At 38.4% G+C, this 15,358-nt stretch overlaps 1 protein-coding gene across 1 annotated transcript in view; it reads left to right on the forward strand.

Moving 5' to 3' along the window:
* Nucleotides 1-15,358, forward strand: part of LOC145997029 (RYamide receptor-like) — a 435,120-nt gene that overhangs the window by 160,857 nt on the left and 258,905 nt on the right. The window contains exon 2 of the mRNA XM_083133649.1: nucleotides 9,216-9,305. The gene's annotated coding sequence lies outside the window, so the exon portion shown is untranslated. The remainder of the gene's footprint in view (nucleotides 1-9,215; nucleotides 9,306-15,358) is intronic.

The raw sequence follows: 15,358 nt of genomic DNA on the forward strand, positions 1-15,358 counted from the left end.
TTCCTTTGTGCTACTTCGGGCATCTATACATCATTAATACTCGTCTGAGCGGACGGGTACATTAAGTACGTTTTACAATATAAGGAAACACCAAAAGGTTCTTAGAGCGAGAAACATTAAAGATGGCGAACTGGTTTCTGATATAAAGAAATTAAATTGAGCTCCAGACCACTCTTGGATGAAGGACGCCAACATCACAAATAAAACAATCCATCAAGGAGAAAAAAAAAGCAGAGCGGGCCGAAAAAAAAATAAAAGATGGGAAGAAAGGAGGGGAAAGCTGTCAAAATTCCAAGCTCAGACGACAAAAACACCATCATTCCGGCACCCACCAAGGCAGTCGGAGGGTGGAGGAGCTCAGGAAATGAAGCACGGAAGAAACTGAAATGTTCTTAAGCCCGGTGGAATGTCTGGTTCAGACAAGTTGCCTCTCTCACTCGGAGAGACATGGAGCAGACGTTAAACGAGCTGGCATTGGCTCCGCATAAAAGTGTCTGCGACGATATTGCAGGAAGGGAAAGAAGTTTTTCACAGGAGAAACCGCGGGTATTGATGGCTTTGGGACCATTTGGACTATTTTTCTAGGTTGCTGTAACCGAAGAAGACGTATTTTCGCACTCGGAGAACGAAATGTCCTTCTCTGTGTAATGAGCTCGTCACCCCGCGTGTGAAGATGGAATTTCGGAATTTCTCTCTCGTAGTTTCTTGATCAGTCAAAAATCCAAATAAATGAAAATACCTTAACATTGACTTGTAAACTTCATCATCCCCAGCGCCACAACAAACTGATTGGTTTGTTCACTTTGGCCAACTCTTTTCGGTAAACAGTCCTCATGGAATTGATTTTCCTTACTACTGTACTTTTCGCTGAAGCGTTAATCTCTCTGTATTCTTGTAATAAGCTTTTATAGGCCTGATTCTTCTTGTCCCGGTCACTTAGTTCTTTGATTTTACTCGCTACAAACACGTAAATTTCTTGTAGAGTTCAATGAACTCCGCTAAAAACTCGCGTGAACACTGACGAAGATTTTTCATCGTTGTACAAAAATGAATTTATCAAGAAAAAAAGAGAGAAGCATTTTCGAATTCTATTAATAGTGTTTCACCACTAGGGTAGAAGGAAATTGAGCAACAGGGGTACGCACAAAAGACTGAGAGGAGCGTCCACACGCACAGACTTGTTGGCGCAGAAATCTATGCTCTTGGGCTCAGTCTTTGGTTGACACTTTCCGCATGTGCGCAGTTATAAATTTCTTGTCCACGCCCTACGTCTTGCATGCACAGTTCGTGCATGCCCAAGCAAGACGTACTATAGTGGAACCACGAGCAAAACAACCTGCGCAGACCCGCGACTCCTGTGCACCGTACTCCCGCAAGGAGGGGAGGGGGAGAGTGGACCATGCTTCCTTATGGCCCGAGGTGGAGGGAAGAAGGGAAAGCTGAGCTGGGACTTTTCGTCCCAAGGATTTTTTTCCTTGTGGTCGATCTATATAAGACGTAGCGTGTGGATCGGCTATTAGTCACGTTTCGTGTCTTCCGAAATGCGGCAGCGTGCTTAGTACTCAGAGCTGTTCAACGTGAGCAAGGCAGTGAGTGGCATTAGAATCAGTGTGCGAATTAACGGGTGCGAGGATTTTGCGCCGCGATGGATTTTGCGTTAAGTGTTGCCAACTTCACTTACACTCCTTTACCTGTTCTATTCATTTTTTTCTACGAATAGAATAGGGTAAACCAATAGAAAAACACCTGTCACTTTTCCATCCGAATAGAATAGAACTACACCTTTCACTTTCCCGGCAAATAGAAAAACACCTGTCACATTTCCATACCGAATAGAAATACACCTTTCACTTTTCCTACGAATAGTAATACGAACAGGACAATATGCAAAGACCAGACTTGTAAGTACTTCAATACTTGTATCGTGTGAGAAATGGAGTTCGAAGTAACGGGGTATGTTCAAAGACTTGGATAATGTTTGTCATGTGTTTCATAATGTACTTCCTGTATAATGTAGAATGTAATGTACTTTCTGTAATTGTAGAATGATCAATGTTATGTAACGAAATTATATTAACAATTATGATTTCTAATGTATGTAACTTTGAAATATAAGCAACAAGTATGATTCCGCATTGGTATGTGTTTATTTATCATCTTCGACGATTTGGGGTATTTGATCTCAGGTTGGCAACAATGCGTCTTCGGCGCAACTTCCCCATTCGTCACGGTGTTTCCACGGTTTTTCTTGTCGGCGGAAGTTACACCGGCGCAAGTTCCACGGAGCCGAATTAACGGGATGGGGGATGACGAGGATTTCCCCACCACAATGAAAATTATCCCTGGCAAAATAACATTATTTGCCAGTGATGATTTTATCCCTTACAAAGAAAATTAGATTGTAACCGTATAGTATACAATTTTTTTTTTAACTATGTCACAAACACAATTGAAAAATTATTCGTGCCCATTAATGGTCCAGTCATCAAAGATTTCCTGTCGAAGAGTATGCAGCCTTGTGGATTAAAGGAGGATGCCATTCTGCAACTGATCAACCTCGCCGAACATGTATTAAAGTGTTCGCAAGAAACTTGTGGGCAGGTTAGGTGGGCGTTAAATTTGAACTTTGCAATAGAAATTTGGTCAAGTTTTCTGTGTGATTTGTTCGGTAGCTCTTTTTGTTTATGAGTCAGGGATTTCCTAGAATGTAAATATACTACGGGATTCTAAATTACGTGCAAACGTTAGTATAACATTTAATGACCTACTTTAAAAACAATGTTCGAAGGTAGTTAGAACCACAAGTGAATAGTTTAGTTTACTAAGTGGTAACATATATGTATACAAATTTGCATACCAAAGAAAAATCTACCTCCAAAAATGAAATTACCAATCCGTCGCAAATCCTCCCCGAAGCAAAAATCTTAATTCGCACAGTGATTAGAACTTAATTGCAGACCTGCGCCAATACCGTTTTAGATTCCTTGCGCTTAGAAGAGTTTGCAAGATGCGCGACACTCGTAGAAAGTAACGTAGGTGTGTTGAGGTCAATCAGCTGGTCGCACTATTTCAATTGGATATTTGCAGGATTTCGGAGGAAGCTTCAGCCCCCCGAGCTCTCCCTGTGGCTACGTGCCTGTAGCACGAACTTTCCACAACACTTGAATGGCTTATTGCAGAAAGGGACCTGAGTCACTTTTGCACAATTCCGAGAAAAACAAGAAAAATCGTATAATATTGATAGTGTAAGAAAGAAATGTACCGTTGTTGGCTCAAATATTCAGCATAATGAATAGTTAATTTTGCAACTCTCAATGCACCCGCCTGCAGTATGCTGCTAGAGACAGTGGAGATGAAAAAGTTGTGACTCCGGTACCTTTCTGCAATAAAAGTGGAAACTTTGAGAAATAAGACGAGAAATATCCTCTTCATTTTGTTAGTCTGTTCTTCAGACACCACACGTGTCTACCTGTGGCCTCACGAAACGAAACGCAAAATTTTCCTTAAAATACTTGTAGTCGAAACTGTATTTTATTCTGGACGTAGGGTATTTTTGTTTATGTTCATACGTCTTTTGAATTGACAGGTTTTCATGTAGGTATTTGATGTCTGCATAATCTCCACGTTTAGTTGGAAAAGACGCGATATGTCCATGCACTGCCTGTATATCCTCAGCCTTAATCATATTCCCACTTTTGCTCTGTCCGCGCACATGAGGTATTTTGCCCTCTAACAGTAACTTCCGCAAACGCCTTATTCTTTTCTCTGACACATCATAAAGTCTGCAAAACGCCTCACAACAAACTTGTATTTTGCTACTTGCCAGTAGTACGTGGTACTTTAACGACTTTTCGTGTAACGCAGCATCTTCTTTGCGTTGACGATGTGTCTTAACATTTTCAACATGGATCATTCTCTGCAAATGTATATCCTGATCATCTTTACTTTGTATTCTATACAATATGTCAAAAATTGCACGTTGTTCGTCTTCGTTGAATTGCTCATAACATTTTTTTGGGCACTTTTTTTTCCAGATGTCGAATTCCTTTCTTACGTTTTCTTGGACTGTCAACGCTCACGTCGCTAACACTACTCTCGTCCTGCATATCTGTAATACAAGCAACATAACATCTCACAACAGTTGCCACCGCTCTGCACTAACACACATCACCCTCTACAGACCACGGCTACAGACGCACCATTCTTACGGAAATCGCTCGTAGCTTGTTTCAGAGTTGCCAATTTTATTTTCCACACAGTTATTTCTCTTTCACTGTGGAAAGGGACCCGTGTCCGTCCCTACAGAGTAGCTAAGTTTATTGCAGAAAAGGACCCGAGTCAGTGACTCAGGTACCTTTCTGCATTAAAGTACACTTTTCACTGTGCATTTTCTTGGCTATAGCCTCGTGTGACTGACGTCCTTTCTGCACTAAAAGATGCGAATGTAACTAGGAAAATAAAAAATACCATTAGCTCAGATTCCTCAAAAATGTGACTCAGGTCCCTTTCTGCAATAAGCCATTCACTTACAGTTTTTAGTCGTGAAATCCACAAAGCCACGTGGATTCATTGATCACATGACTGCGAGCAGCATTTCTTTTCAGTTGCGGAAATTATGTCCAAACGCAAATTATGCTTCCGTTTTATGGACTTTCAAAGGGGGCGCATTGTTCACTTGTTTCTGAGACTGGTTTAATTAAACCAGTAGCAATACGGAAGTGAAATAGTCTGTTCGGGGAAACAAAAAACAATCGGCTTCCGACCTCAAGCGTTATTCGCTTGTTTGTTCCGTGAGCAAATGTGTCCACTGATGGAGTTTTATCGACGCGTTGTCGCCTGATAAACGAAAAGGATTCGACGGTTTGGCGAAATTGAACCGTAGAAATACGCTTAAAAGAAGCATCCATTTTGATTCTTCGACTGCGAGCCCGGCGCACCCTGTCGTCCAAATGGAGAACTATCACCAGAGAGGTAGTGGAACTGGCGCCATCACATGCAAAGAAGTACCGTGGCCGTAACGCGAGAGATTTTTCAAATTAAAATAATTCAAGATAGTTGGTACTCCATTTCCCATCATTTATTTGTAATATGAAATGTATGAAGACATTTATTATGTACCAGAATACAATAATCTATTTATTTTATTACATTTAATGATCATTGATTAATGATCACTCACCTTCACTCACGCACGCACGCACACACAGATATATATATATCTACAGGGTGTCTCAAAAGTAATAGCACAAACTGACACAGGTGAAAGTACACAATAATAGAAGCAAAAAAGTCTCAGTAAACATGGGTCTGCAAACGAGTCGTTTTCGAGATAATCGCGAATGTGTGATTACAAGCCGCCACTGACTTCATTGTTTGTAAACGTCGTCCTAGTTGGTAAAATTCTTTCGAACATCCCCGGTTCATTTCTGAATTGTCACAAGCATGTACAATTCTCTGTACTGATTGTATCCAACCTGTTTGATTACAAAGCCACCCCTCGGAAATGTTCTGTTTTGTAAGCAAAGAGCAAACCTCGAAATGTGCAAGGAGTAAAGCACTCGGTGTTTACAAAATGAAATCAGTGACTGCTTCCAACCACACATTCGCACATATTATTAGCATTTTACCATCCAGGACGACGTTTTACTAGCCCAAATCATGAGAGAGAGAGAGAGAGAGAGAGAGAGAGAGAGAGAGAGAGAGAGAGAGAGAGAGAGAGAGAGAGAGAGAGAGAAGGGGGGAGAGCGATATCATGATTTTGGCTAGTAAAAAGCAACCGCTTCCCCCAGTACTACACAAAAGAAAGATTTCACAATAACTTTTTAAAATTTCAAAACTTTAAGGATTCCGTATCTAAACCACTCACATCTAGAAGCGACCAATCATTCAAGACCAAATCCTGGATTACTTTTCCTTATGTGTATTTCCTCAACTTACGATTTTTTTTATGTTTCAACCTTCCGACATGATTTTCCTTTAAAAATAATAAGATTATTGAGTAATTTGTTCCAGAGAAATTACATTTTCATTCCTTATTCGCTTTGAGACCTCATTTTCCTGCCTCCTTTCTCCTCACCCACTTTTCATTAAACTTACAACTTTGTTTCCCAACGAATTACAACCCCCAAGAGAAACACGGAGTCTTCTGCAACAGAAATTAAAAAATAAATCTTTTCCCTCGCTGGTACGTACTTGACTTCTATTTGTGGAATTCCTTTATTTTATTTCCTCCTTTACCTCAGTTTCTTTTGATTGGATTTCATGAATCGTCATCGTACTTTATGTAGGGAATTATAAATTATTTCTTTGATGATTGTACTTCGTTAAAAGCAGTGACGTGCGGTGATGTCGACACTTGGGGTAGCAATCAGTGGCGTGCCCACGGGAGGTTGGTGTGGGTCATTATCCCCCTCCCCCCTTTAGGGCCCAGTATTCCTAAAAATAGAAAGTCAAAGAAAGGAAAAGGATTGCAAAATGAAGATGGACTACTGAAAAGAAGCACGTGTTGATCCCACTCACTTTCGAAAATCCAAAACAAGTTGATTTGACTATTAAGCCAGAGATCCCGGGTTCGAACCCCGACCTGGGCATGGGTGTTATTTGTGTTTGTCCCTTCATCAATTTTATCGTGCCATCTTGACGATTAGCCAAAAGTGTAGGAAAAGCGAAGTAAAACAAACCAAATGAAATAATCAATCAATGATTTGATTTATGCTACTTAGCGTCACATTTGGTTAATCGCGAAGATGGTACAATACAATTAATGAAGAGACAAACACAAAAAACACCCAAGGTCGGGGTTCGAACCCGGAACTCCTGGTGCCATAGCGTGCAGTGATAACCACTCCCCCGCGCTTGGTTGATTTGGTGTTTAAGTCCACTTTATGTACATAAAAGCTAATCGGGACTGGACCTACAGTTTAAAGTGGGATCCGAACCACTATGTTTTTCCACCTGGTACCGATCCGGGGCCACTTGCACTCCCGGAGGTCGGCCGACAACAAAGATGAGTGGAAAGCTCTAACTATTCGAATACGTGGGTATCGGTAAAGCAAACTGCGTATTTACTCGGTGGTACGTAAATTTCAATTGGATTTTTGATACACCATACTTGTATATGATTAACGTTTTTCCAAAGAAAATTGCATTGCTTGATTTACTTAATTTCTCCATCTCACGATCTCGTTACTGAAAGATCCGGGGTCGAGCCCTGGCCTGTGAATGAGTGTTTCTTTGTAACCACTCTTCATCCGTTTAATTTAATCAACCTTCATCGTCATGGCAGAAGTTAGATAAAGTGATGGAAAAGCAACGCTAAAGAAAGGAAAAATACAAATAATTTCCTCCCAGTGCATCTGCAGGGCACTGTGAAATCAGAGTTCTCTGTTTATGATTGTCCCTCGTGACTTCCATAAGCTCATTAGCTACTTATCGCGATTAAATCTATACAGCTAGAATAAGCGATGGGAGGTGGCAAAAAATCGATATATTAGAGGAGATAAACAGGTAACAAAACACACTTTTTTCTTCTTTCTTCAATGATATTCATTTGACTTTTGAGTTCTGGGATACATTTTTCATTCCAAATTATTTCATTATTCTCTGCAGAGTACAACACATAGCAACAAGAATGCGCGCTCTTCACGGGTTCGAATCCCGGCCTGGATTGTTCTTTGTGAGGTCCCTTCATCAATTTCATTATAGGTCATCACTCATCCTCATTTTCGCGATAACCAAATGTGACAGAAAGGTGAAGTAAAATAATCCAAACCAACAACAACAATTAGAACGCACGTTTTCTTGCCCAAATTAATACATCCGTATTTATGACTGTTTAGCTTACCCATTTTTTTTTATTGGAGGCCAAATTATTAGTGTATTTAAATAAAACACTACTAAAACGAGAGCGAGAGAGAGCGTGAGCATATATTTGTTATTTAATCATTATATATTCCATATTTGAAAAAAAGAAAAGAAACCATAACATTTTTGTCTGCACATAATACAAGTACGTTCCCATTCATATACAAATAAAACTACATCCCATATTATACATACGTATTGTACAAAGTTTAAAAGGTTGTGTAAATACAGAGAACATAAGTACTGCAGAAAATTTTCCCCTGAGTTCTTAGAGGATTTACAAAGGAATCTAAGGGAAACCAATCCCCTATCTGTCCTATAGGAGATAGACTGGAGGACCTGAAACCATGGGCTTTCAACCATGGGAGCGGGGGGGGTGAGGAGGCAAGGGAGGTACAGGCAGAAATCTTCCTTTTCCATTCTGGGGGTTGTCTATACCTGGATCTGGTAAGGCGGAAGAAGAGCCAGCTAGGGTATTCAGCCTTGCCAGCTGATCACATCGAGGGACGAGAAGCGCGTGTAAAGAAGTGTTGCATATGAACTGAGGCTTCAAGATAATAAATATTGTGATTTGAAAATAATTAGAGACGTGAGATTGATTGATCTATCTCTGCTAGACTAGCTACTCCTCAGTGCACGTCACTGGTTAAAAGACGGTGGTGAACAAATAAATATATCCAATTAAAAGTACACTTTTACAAGTCACAAGAACAACTTAAATAAATGAATATAGATGGCAGCGTAAAATCTTTAGAAACTTCGAAGTGAGCAGTTGTGCGTGAACCGACGAAACGGTATTGAAAATTGAAACAAATAGTGTACTATATAGGCACACAAAATATGGAGCAGATTCAGTCAAAATCAGAAGGAAGTGTATACGAAATATGAAGCAGATTTAGTAAAAAGCAGAGGGAAGTGCATGCTTGCAAAGTATGAAGCAGATTCAGTCAAAGTCAGAAGGAAGTGTATACGAAATATGAAGCAGATTCAGTCAAAATCAGAAGGAAATGTACACGAAATATGAAGCAGAATTTTTTTAAAAGTAGAGGGAAGTGCATGCAAAATATGAAGCATTCAGTCAAAATCAGAAGGAAATGTATACGAAATAGTAGCAGATTCAGTTAAAAGCAGAGAACATATGTACAAAAATCGGAGAATGATATGCCACATAAATTTATTAATCAACTTCTTACGCCCAAGAAATGGTTATATATATATCCATTTTACACTTAGACGGTGCACGGTAGAATCTTGTTTTTCTCTATAGTTTATGGAATATATATAAAAAACTGGTTTTAAAAACAAAACAAGCACAAAGCGAGGTAATAAGGTGTAACTTGTTATACTTGCAGATCAACTTGTGAGTGAGTGGCACGCTTGGAGCTTCGCGAAGATAAAAAAAATCAAATCGGACTCTTTCACTTCAATGGTGCACAGGTCTGGTAAGTACATATTTTTCTACATTTTATTTTCTCCTGTCAATATAATATGTATTTTTGAGGGCAGTATCTAAGATTGCGAGTAATGTATTGTCTTGTCTGTTGCTTGTAACACAAGCGATAGTGAGAGGTACTGTAGGAAGTATATGGGATGGTCTGTCAAGGTGAATCACTGGACTGTAACTAACAGGTTACATTTATGCCCTTCGGGCTTCTTCTTGTTCGCGAAGGCGAACAAGTGTTGCCATATGTAAGAAATATCCCTAGATGCAGTAAAATTTTGGAGGTTACTGATATCGGATAGGAAAACAATAGAACAAGCTGTAAAGTAGAACTCAGTGTTGCCATATGCAAGAAATATCCTGTAAATACCGTGACATTTTGGAGGAGAATTTTATCTGATAGAGAAACAATAGAGCGAGCTGTATAGTCAGTAATTCAGGGGGGTTACTTAAGTGCTGCCATATGTAAGAAAATATCTCTAGGTGCACTGATATTATGGACAATAATGCTATCGGATAGCATTAGGGAAACAATGGAATGAATGAGCTGTAAAGTTTCATCGAAGCTTAAGTTCAGTTTATGCTCAGATAGGCTAATCGGAACCGGAAATATAGTTTAAGGTTCTAACTGAACACCTGTATATGTTTCTCCACCGGGGATCGAACCCGGGATACCGTGTTACAAGCCGACAGCAGTACCATTACGTCGACCGCAAGGCTCCCCCTGTTCAGTGCAGCGTGCCATGTTGGGTGAGAAGCTATGGCCCTACACATTCTCGACCTTCACCATATTAGACGTTGTGTGATCAGCACTAAGCTCTCTAGATAAAGCACAACCGTTTTATATAGGAAATTAAGAACATATACCCAGGGAATATTATTATAAGTTTAATAGTGTTATATTACATTTGGAACAGATACATCGTTTTTTCAATGTTGGTCTATGACAGATACTATTGTATTAACCATTTTCTGCATATTGTAATAATTGTATTCAATATACTGCATAGCAAATAATAGAACCGCAACTTAGTTACTCTGAAAACTCTGCAACTTTTTCAAGAACGTAACTACAATTCTGTCACTCTTTCAATAAAGTAACTGCGGTTATGTCACTCTTTCAACAAAGTATCTGCAATTCTGTCACACTTCAACAAAGTAACTGTAATTGTGTCACTCTTTCAACAAAGTATCTGCAACTATGAAACACTTCAACAAAGTAGCTGTAATTGTGTCACTCTTTCAACAAAGTAATTTCAACTCTGTCACTCTCTCAACAAAGTAACAGTAATTGTGGCACTCTTTTAACAAAGTAATTTCAACTCTGTCACTCTTTCAACAAAGTAACTGTAATTGTGTCACGCTTTCAACAAAGTAACTGCAACTCTGTCAGACTTCAACAAAGTAACTGTAATTGTGTCACTCTTTCAACAAAGTATCTGCAACTCTCTCACACATCAACAAAGTAACTGTAATTGTGTCACTCTTTCAACAAAGTATCTGCAACTACAACTTTTTCAACAACGTGACTTTAACTAAGTTATTTCTAAATAGTATAACACTCAGAAAATTGGAGTTATGTTGCACTATCATGTAATTCCGTTTATCTTTTATTTGCAAAATGCTCGTTTCGAACTTTTGCAATTGGGTAATGTCTTAGAAAATTAGCTTTCCTGAGTTTTATTTTAGAGTTTTATTGGATCCATGCTGGCGCGGGGATGTTTGAAAGTGAATATTAAGAAGGAGAGTACCCTGGGAGAATAACAATATTTGCTTCAAGCAATATTTTTGAGGTGGTGAGAAAATCATATTCTCGCTTCTGGGTAAATGGAATATTTCTTTTCCCAAAAGGAAGTGTTGCCATATCCAGGAAAATATCTCTAGGCGCACGGGAATTTGGAGCGACGGTAATTACAGATATATTCCCAAAAAATTATCATTATTTGCCCCACAAAACTGTTGGCTTGTTCATGAAAATATCTATCTCACTCTGGTTTCAGAAAATTAAGTATATCAATTATTTTTTACGACAACTAATAAAAGGAATTACTTCTTCAGACACTTAATTGTATCACTTAACTTGTATTCTAGAAAATTAAATATAGCAGTTACTTTTTCAAAAATTAGGTACATCAGTTATTTTATTCACAAAATTACATTACACCCAGTTAAATTTATGGAAAGTTTAATATACCAGTTGCTTTTGAAAATGTCAGTATATTTCATATTCTTGTTAGGAAATTACATATTTCAGTTACGTATTCAAAAAATTATACATATCATTTATGTTTCTCAGAAAATAAGTACACCAGTTAATTTTCGCAGACAATTAAGTTAAACAGTTACTTTTTCAAAAAATTAAGCCTTATTTTTCAGAAAAATACATAAATTACTATCAGAAAATTAAATATGAGTTACTTCGCCTGAAGTATACAAGTTAATTTTTTTGAATTTTTTTATTTACTTTTCTCAAACAAATAGTATATTAGTAACTTTTTAGGAAAATTAAGAATAGCAGTATTTCAGAAGTTTACTTCACCAGTTACTTGTTTCATAAAATTAAATACTAAAGTTACTTTTTCAGAAACCGTGTGGCCGCGATGGCTTAGTCGGTAACGCGTCTGACTACCATGCTAAAGGTCTCGGGTTCGATTCCCGGCCGGGAATGACATGGGTACCTGGGGGAAACCCTGGGGGGTAAAGACGGTCAGGGGAGTGGTGCTGATCACATCACCCCCACTCTCGACCGGATCAAGAAAGTGTGGGGCCTTACCCCCACACCCCCTATACGCCTTCATGGCGTAGTGCTAAGCACAGGGGAGCACTTTACCTTTTTTTCAGAAACGTAAATATAGTAGTGATCAGTTAGTTTTTAAAAGATAATTATGTATAACACTGATTTTGTTTTGTTTTTATTAAGTTAACTTTTCGTTGGTTAATTTTTCCAGCACAAGTGCAAGATGTTAACCTTCATCGTGCAACAATGCAGATTCTTGTATTTTGTATAAAAACATCCACATTATAATGCATAAAACTGAAAACCATGTATATCCTGTTCTGAACGTAATATTTTCTGGACGCGGTGTGGGATCTCTGAAACTCACCACATTGTCTGATTACTCCGCGCTGAAAAATGAATGAATTGCTCCTGCGCTTGTACTTCGGGCTGTACATCAGTGTTGCCACAATCTGAGGGCACAATTTCCCTTCCCAAGGGGCAAAATTTCCCTTTTAGGACCAATTTTTCCCTTCACCTAAACAAATATAATAATAATTATTTTTATTAGCAGTGCCCTAGTAGTAGCAGCAGTAGTAGTAATATTTCCGTTGGTCCATGCTCGTATGAATAAAAAATGAAAAAATGTTCACATACATGTCAGTTTCATCGCTTCCTGGTCAGATGCCCCAGGATTGAATCCTGGTCAGGAATCCAATAAATCTTTAATTCTCATCGTTACAATTAGCCGAATATACAGAAAAGCGACGTACAATAAACTTAAATGGAATAGAAGTAGATACAGACTTGTATTCAAGGGAGCAGAAATAAGAAGGAACAGAAAAAATGAAAATATGGATATGAAACTGGAGCTTATAATGTAGTCAGATGTCATAAAATTTCCCTGAAATTGTGGCATTTTTTATCGAAATTCCCTTTTCCCTTTTGGATAAATTTTCGGTCCAAATTTCCCTGCAAAAGGGAAATTTCCCTTCATGTGGCAACACTGCTGTACATGACCAATTTCTCGTGTTTCCTCCTTCGAGCAGGTCCGCATTAACAATTAACAGCCCGCTTCGATTGTTGGGTGCGCCGTGCCTGGGAGGAGAACTGCTCAATCCAGGTTTCGCTGCAACAACAGCTCTCATAGAGATGAACGATATAACATTGCAGGGCAACGTAACTATTTTTCGGAGTGTAATCCTTCTTAGAAATAAGAGTTAAAGCTAATTGGAAAAGATGAACAGACTAGCTGTAATTTGTTGAGAAAGTGACAGTGATGTTGAAACGTAACGACTACTGCAGTCATTTTTCTCAAACTTAATGATCCTTTAAGAAGTAACGACACTTGAAGTTGCTTTGTTGAAAAGCAACGATACTTGCATCGTTACTTTTCAACAATGCAACTGCAAATATGGTTATTGTTCAACATAGCAACTGCAAGTATAGTTACGTTTCAACAAAGCAGTTCTAAGTATCATTACTTTTCAACAAAGCAAGTGCAATCATAGTTACGTTTCAACAAAGCAAATCTAACTATCCTTACTTTTCAACAAAGCAACCGCAAGTATTGTTAGTTTTCAACATAGCAACTGCAAGTATAGTTACGTTTCAACAAAGCAACTGCAAGTATCGTTACTTTTCAACAAAGCAATTGCAAGTATCGTTACTGTTCAACAAAGCAAATGCAAGTAACGTTACTGTTCAACAAAGCAACTGCAAGTATCGTTACTGTTCAACAAAGCAACTGCAAGTATCGTTACTGTTCAACAAAGCAACTGCAAGTATCGTTACTTTTCAACAAAGCAACTGCAAGTATCGTTACTTTTCAACAAAACAACTGCAAGATTCGTAACTTTTCAACAAAGCAACTGCAAGTATCGTTAGTGTTCAACAAAGCAACTGCAAGTATCGTTACTGTTCAACAAAGCAACTGCAAGTATTGTTACTGTTCAACAAAGCAACTGCAAGTATCGTTACTGTTCAACAAAGCAACTGCAAGTATCGTTACTTTTCAACAAAGCAACTGCAAGTATCGTTACTCTTCAACAAAGCAACTGCAAGTATAGTTACGTTTCAACAAAGCAGTTCTAAGTATCATTACATTTCAACAAAGCAAGTGCCATCATAGTTACGTTTCAACAAAGCAATTCTAACTATCCTTACTTTACAGCAAAGCAACCTTAAGTATCGTTAGTTTTCAACATAGCAACTGCCAGTACAGTTACGTTTCAACAAAGCAACTGCAAGTATCGTTACTTTTCAACAAAGTAATTCCAAGTACCGTTACTGTTCAACAAAGCAACTGCAATTATCGTTACTGTTCAACAAAGCAACTGCAAGTATCGTTACTGTTCAACAAAGCAACTGCAAGTATCGTTACTGTTCAACAAAACAACTGCAAGTATCGTTACTTTTCAACAAAGCAACTGCAAGGATCGTTACTGTTCAACAAAGCAACTGCAAGTATCGTTACTGTTCAACAAAGCAACTGCAAGTATTGTTACTGTTCAACAAAGCAACTGCAAGTATCTTTGCTGTTCAACAAAGCAACTGCAAGTATCGTTACTGTTCAACAAAGCAACTGCAAGTATCGTTACTTTTCAACAAAGCAACTGCAAGTATCATTACTGTTCAAAAAGCAACTGCAAGTATCGTTACTGTTCAACAAAGCAACTGCAAGTATCATTACTGTTCAACAAAGCAACTGCAAGTATCGTTACTGTTCAACAAAGCAACTGCAAGTATTGTTACTGTTCAACAAAGCAACTGCAAGTATCATTACTGTTAAACAAAGCAACTGCAAGTATCGTTACTTTTCAACAAAGCAACTGCAAGTTTCGTTACTCTTCAACAAAGCAACTGCAAGTATAGTTACGTTTCAACAAAGCAGTTCTAAGTATCATTACATTTCAACAAAGCAAGTGCCATCATAGTTACGTTTCAACAAAGCAATTCTAACTATCCTTACTTTTCAACAAAGCAACCTTAAGTATCGTTAGTTTTCAACATAGCAACTGCAAGTATAGTTACGTTTCAACAAAGCAACTGCAAGTATCGTTACTTTTCAACAAAGTAATTGCAAGTACCGTTACTGTTCAACAAAGCAACTGCAATTATCGTTACTGTTCAACAAAGCAACTGCAAGTATCGTTACTGTTCAACAAAGCAACTGCAAGTATCGTTACTGTTCAACAAAGCAACTGCAAGTATCGTTACTGTTCAACAAAACAACTGCAAGTATCGTTACTTTTCAACAAAGCAACTGCAAGTATCGTTACTGTTCAACAAGGCAAATGCAAGTATCGATACTGTTCAACAAAGCAACTGCAAGTATT

The sequence above is a fragment of the Lepisma saccharinum genome, chromosome 13 (assembly GCF_977018435.1).
Source record: "Lepisma saccharinum chromosome 13, izLepSacc3.1, whole genome shotgun sequence".
NCBI classification, from domain to species: Eukaryota; Metazoa; Arthropoda; class Insecta; order Zygentoma; family Lepismatidae; genus Lepisma; species Lepisma saccharinum.